The sequence below is a fragment of the Chlamydotis macqueenii genome, chromosome 1 (genome assembly GCF_036417535.1).
Source record: "Chlamydotis macqueenii isolate bChlMac1 chromosome 1, bChlMac1.mat, whole genome shotgun sequence".
Taxonomy (NCBI): domain Eukaryota; kingdom Metazoa; phylum Chordata; class Aves; order Otidiformes; family Otididae; genus Chlamydotis; species Chlamydotis macqueenii.
Window position 1 is genome coordinate 147,469,448 of NC_141556.1, and position 6,000 is coordinate 147,475,447.

Sequence of the window (6,000 nt, forward strand, 5' to 3'; positions counted from 1 at the left end):
GTTTGTTGAGACAAACTGAACACTAATCAATAAAAATGAGCTAGAAAGTAGTACAAACCACTTGTGTCTTCAGCCCACTCAAAGACTTCTTCTCATGTTGAAATGGACTGGAAAAAGGAGTCTGATATCCTCTGGGCACCAGGGGGCACAGTTAAAAGGTACAGCTTGTGTGACTTCCTTCAAGAAACCATGCAAATCACTGTGGCATTACTGCTGGAGCCAGAGCTTTGCTTGGCAGTGATAGTGACTATCAGGAGTTGGTATTTCACCCTGAAGAAAGGCAAAAAGCTCACCAAGTCATTAAGGTGAATTATTTTGCTCCAGAAAGGTTGTTTTTGAATTGCTGCTCCAGATCAGGTGATATAGATGTGTAAATTATTTTTCTGGTTTGTTTTTGCCCCTAGCCACTCATTTAATCTTGCCCTGAATTTTTTTTTTGAGCACAGCAGTGGCTGTAGTAGAAGGGGAATTTTGAACACTGTCTAATTAGATTTTTTTTTCCACTGAGCAGTTTCCCTGATTTGCTTTATTTTTGTTGGCAATTATTAAAATCCATGTTCTCTCTTTCCCTCATCTCACCAGCAATATGTATCAGGGGAGTGCTTCCTTCTCCTGCATTGACCATGGTAACACACTCCAGTGCTGCCTCATCTCTCCTCCAGTTTCTAATGCTGATTTTGGTCTTTTGCACTTTCTCACTCAGTTTATACACTGTGAATATATACAAATTCCCTGAAAGATGGGAATAGCCACATTCAAGTCCTTAAAAAGGTGTTTTTTCTCTCTTTGAGCACATTGTTTCTAATACCCATACTGTTTGGTTGTTCATTTTCTATTTTTTCAGATATGCATAACTATTTCATCTTGTTGTGGAAGTGGCTGACTTGGACAAGCAGTTGGATTTGGAAAGAAATCCAAGCTATCTACTCTTATCCTACCTCTCACTCCTAGGGAAGCACACTCAGACTGTATCAGCTAGGTCCGTACTTTCTGGGCAGGGTGTGCCACAACCACATAATGTCAAATGGAGCTTAGAAGGGGCAGGACAAATGTATCTTTGTAGGAGTAAAGGAGTTACAGACAGGTAAAGAAGGTTATAAATTCTCCCACTTCTGAAATGGCAAATAAGTAGGGTATTTGGGAGTTACAAAAAGGAAGATTCATCTGTCCCTTTAAAACAGAAAAAAAAAAATTGGCAATTAACTCCCTTGCATATTGCCTACAGGAACAAATAGTGAAAAAGCTAAAGAGCTGTCTTGACAGGGACACTCACAGTGGGAAAGAACTTATGTGCCATATGTCCCCCTACCATCTATGTATGCTCTCTTCTGGGTCGTGACATCTGGTTCTGCTTGATATCTGGCTCCAATTCCTGTATTTTTAGAGTAAACAGGATTTGATTCTCCTGAGAGACTGAAGAGAATAGAACACATGCTGACTTCTGCAAGAAAAGCCAAGTTTTTTCCCAAAAATATGTTTCTGCAACCTATATCTGAATGGCTTGGTACGCATATGTATTTAAATGAGGGAAGGACATGCCAGCAGCATCTGCTGTCATTTTTTAAAAACATGCTGTCTTCAGCATTTTTGGAGGGCTGGGCCGTATAGTTAGTTGGGTACCTGATTTAGGAGACAAACTAGCTTATTTTTGAGGAAAGGGTCACTTCTAAGAGGGTAAACAACCGAGGATGGGAAAAGTTTTGGGGTGCCAGGGTGAGGGCTGGTGAGGGTGTAGGAACGTCTGCCATAGGAAGCAGCTGTGGGAATCCGACACCCCCGCAGCAGTGTCCCGCACCGGTGGTGCGATGTGCAATGCCTCCACCTAGTGATGCTTGAGAGCCGAGTGCGAACGAAGCTCTGCTCTTTTTAAAAAAAGCCACTTTGTTTACATCAGGTCATAATGAAGTTCTGTTGCTAATAATGCCAAGCCACAATACTAAAAAAAAAAAAAAATAAACCACACTCACCAAGAAGGGGTCAAAAAAGGAAGATATTCCGACGACTGCTGTTCTGAATTATTCTGCAATTATTATTTTTAGTGCTTTCCCTATCCTTTGTAGGAACTAGCAGGGAATTGAGTGGAAAATTAGATTTTTGGCCTTTGAGTCTGCACATCTGCTAATTCAGTGCCTCTGAATTAATTGGGAAATGAGGAGGCGTTGTCCTCTGTAGAGCTCTGCTTCTTTATCAGCCTCCAGCATATGTCAATTAGATGTGGTTGCTTTATGCTGAGCAACATTTCCCATTGATTATTCCAAGAAAAATACTATGAATGGAGACCACTTCTTCTGGGACCTGTGTTCTAGCAGATCAGCCGCATGTGATGGCTGGAGGACAATTACCAACTGTGTGCTCCCCAGGCAATTGAAGTCCCACAGCTCACTGGACGTACTGAACCATGGAGAATTTGTGCCTAATTTAATGATCTAGCCCACTGAGCTGGGAACAAATGGATCCAGTGGTCACACGGTGAGAAAATCTTGGAGTCTGGGATGCTGAAGTTTTTGCAGGACCCTGGTCTGCAGATGGATAGTATACAAGATCCAGTGGTCCCGGAGTCCTTGAAGAAGAATTGCATCAGGCCTGCCATCAAAGAGGAGCTGTTGAGTGTATAATGAGGAACATTCAAAACTGAATATCACAACATTCCTGGGAGCAGGAAGCACTGGCCAATTCTCCCTGGCTCTGAAGATTTGTGACTCTAATTTCACAGTCAGTGTCTCTGCCACCCAAAATGATTCAGTCCCCAATGTGCCCAGGTCTCCAGGGATGTAGCAAACCCTCTTTTCACTGCTGGTGTACAGCCCTTTTTTTTTTTTCTTTCTTTCTTTCCTTTTTTTTTTTTTTTAAAGTCTACAGCAATATGACTGTAAGTTGAGGAGAGTTTGCAAAATGGAAGTGATTGGGTGATTTCAAAGCCTATCTGGAACCTTTGCCAAAATCTCTGTAAAGCAAATTTTTTTACTTGCATTAATGCCTGTCTTAATAATTATAATAATAAAAATAATATAATTAAAAATGCAGCTAAATCAAAAGAACTTGCCATCACTCAGGCAAAGTGTAGATTGTGAGTTCCAGAACTAATGTTGAAGATGAGACTCTGCAGAAAGTGATCAAAGCAATTACCACATGATGGCTGGAGCAGAGTCATTCGTAATGCTATTGTCAATTCAAGGAGCTCTCAGTAGTAGCTGGATTTTGCAGCAAGCACTCAAATGGCAATTCTTAAAGTGTTATAGTAGTACATGCAATAGAATAGATGAAGTTCATCTAATGACAGAAGGGTCAAAGAGCAGCCCCAGGCATGCTTTTTATGGTCCTCAAATGTACAGTGCTGTCAAAGCTGAAATTTTCTGCTCCCGCTGTGGGGAGGCTATGAGCAGTCACTGGTATCCTAGGGGTGGCTGGGAGTTCTGCGAAAGAAAGGCTCAGTAGGATTAGTAGGGCTTCAGGAATCTGGGAGTCAAGTCATGCGCTTGTTTCTCTTCTTCTTCAGTCTCTCTGTCTCTCTTTTTTTTCCTGTGAAACACACCAAAAACGGCTGCCTCTTGATCACCTCATACTTGGTGGCACACAGCTGCTTCTCACAAAAATCAGCCTGACTCATATCGCTGCACTTGTGAGTTACAACACATCCGAGCTGGAATTGAGCCAGAGCCCTTGAGAAGGCAGTGACTACATACATTTTTCTCATGGATGCGAATAATACAGGGTAGTGGCTATTTCTGTTTACAGAGTAGAGTCCTGATGGATTGTATGGTCTTTCACAGGAAATAAAAAGAGAGGTCTTGGCCATATGGCAACAGGGGGTAAAGCAATATGTGTATTTTGCAAAAGAAAACATATCATTTTAAAAAATAACTGTATGGCTTCTTCTTTGGCAGCTAAATACCATCTCAACCGAGTAACAGGCTAATTGGAAAAAATAATTCCTTGTAACGCTTTAGAAGTATTTAGCCTAATGTGGGCCCTCTCTGGAAGGAAACACGAGACCTGGGTACCCAGGACATGGAGAAGGCTGAAGTACTCAATGACTTTTTTGCCTCAGTCTTCACCAATAAGGGCTCTAGCCACAACGCCCAAGTTGCGGAAGGTAAAAGGAGGGACTGGGAGAACTAAGAACTGCCCACTGTAAGAGAAGAGCAGATTTGGGACCATCTAAGGAATCTGAAGGTGCACAAGTCCATGGGACCTGATGAAATGCATCTGCGGGTCCTGAGGGAACTGGTGGATGAAGTTACCAAGCTGCTGTCCATCATATTTGAGAAGTTGTAGCAGTCTGGTGAGGTTCCCGATGACAGGAAAAGGGGTAACATAACCCCCATTTTAAAAAGGAAAACAAACAAGACCCAGGGAAGTACAGGCTGGTCAGTCTCACCTCTGTGCCTGGCAAGGCCATGGAGGTGATCCTCCTGGAAACCATGCTAAGGCACATGGAATATAAGGAGGTGACTGATGACAACCAACATGGCTTCACTAAGGGCAAATCGTGCCTGACCAATTTGGTGGCCTTCTATGACAGGGTTACAGCATCAGTGGATAAGGGACAAGCAACTGATGTCATCTACCTGGACTTTCTATGATGGGGTTACAGCATCGGTGGTGTCCTGATTTTGGCAGGGATGGAGTTAATTTTTCCTCTCAGTAGCTGGTATGTTTTGGATTTCGTGTGTGAAGAATGTTGATAAACACCCTGATGATACCAGTTGTTGTGAATGAGACCAAGGACACCGTCCTGCTTTCCAAGTCTCGTTAACGTGCAGATGCAGGAAGCTGGGAGAAAGACAGACAGAATAATTGATCCAAACTGGCCAAAAAGAGTATTCCATGCCATAAACGTCATGCTCAGTATATAAGTGGGCGCAGGCCAGGGTGGGTATCTGCCTTCCTGGCATCCATCTTTCCTGCTTGTTTTGCTGGCATCGTTCCCTCCACCTTGCTGGCTCCCTTTTGCTCCTTTGCTTGCTGCTCGGTTTTGTTTCCGTGATCGCTGCTTGGGATGGGCTGTATCGGTCATTGGGACATCGGGTGGAGAGAAAACATACATTGTTCACTTTGTATATTTTTAATATCCTTATATTCTGTTATTATTGTAGTTTTCCCTTGTTATTTTAGTAAATTGTCTTCATCTCAACCCATGAGTTCTCCTTCCTTCCCAATTCTCTCCCCCATCCCGCTGAGGAGGGGGACCGAGAAACTGTGTGGTGATTCGGGCTAAACCATCACATACGGGACAAGCAACTGACATAATCTACCTGGACTTGTGCAAGGCATTTGACACTGTCCTGCATGACATCCTTCTCTCTAAACTGGAGAGGCATGGGTTTGATGGACGGACCAGTCGGTAGATAAGGAATTGGCTGGATGGCCATGCTCAAAGAGTTGTGGTCAATGGCTTGACGTCCAAGCAGAGACCAGTGTTGAGTGGCATTTCTCAGGGGTCAGTATTAGGACCAGCCCTGTTCAACACCTTTGTCGGCGACACGGACAGTGGGATAGAGTGCACCCTCAACAAGTTCGCTGACAATGCCAAGCTGTGTGGTGCAGTTGACATGCTGGAGGGATGGGATGCCATCCAAAGGGACCTTGACAGGCTGGAGAGGTGGGCCCATGCAAACCTCATTAAGTTCAACAAGTCCAAGTGCAAGGTCCTGCACACAGGTTGGGGCAACCCCAAGAACAATTAGAGGCTGAGCGGAGAACGGATTGAAAGCAGCCCTGAGGAGAAGGACTTGGGAGTGATGGTGGACAAGAAGCTCAACATGAGCTGGCAATGCACCCTTGCAGCCCAGAAAGCCAACCGCATCCTAGGCTGCATCAAAAGAAGCACGGCCAGCAGTCGAGGGAGGTGATTCTGCCCCTCTACTCTGCTCTGGTGACACCCCACCTGGAGTACTGCACCCAGTTCTGGAGCCCCCAACATAAGAAGGACGTGAATCTGTTAGATTAAGTCCAGAGGAGGGCCATGAAAAGGATGAGAGGGCTGGAGTACCTCTCCTA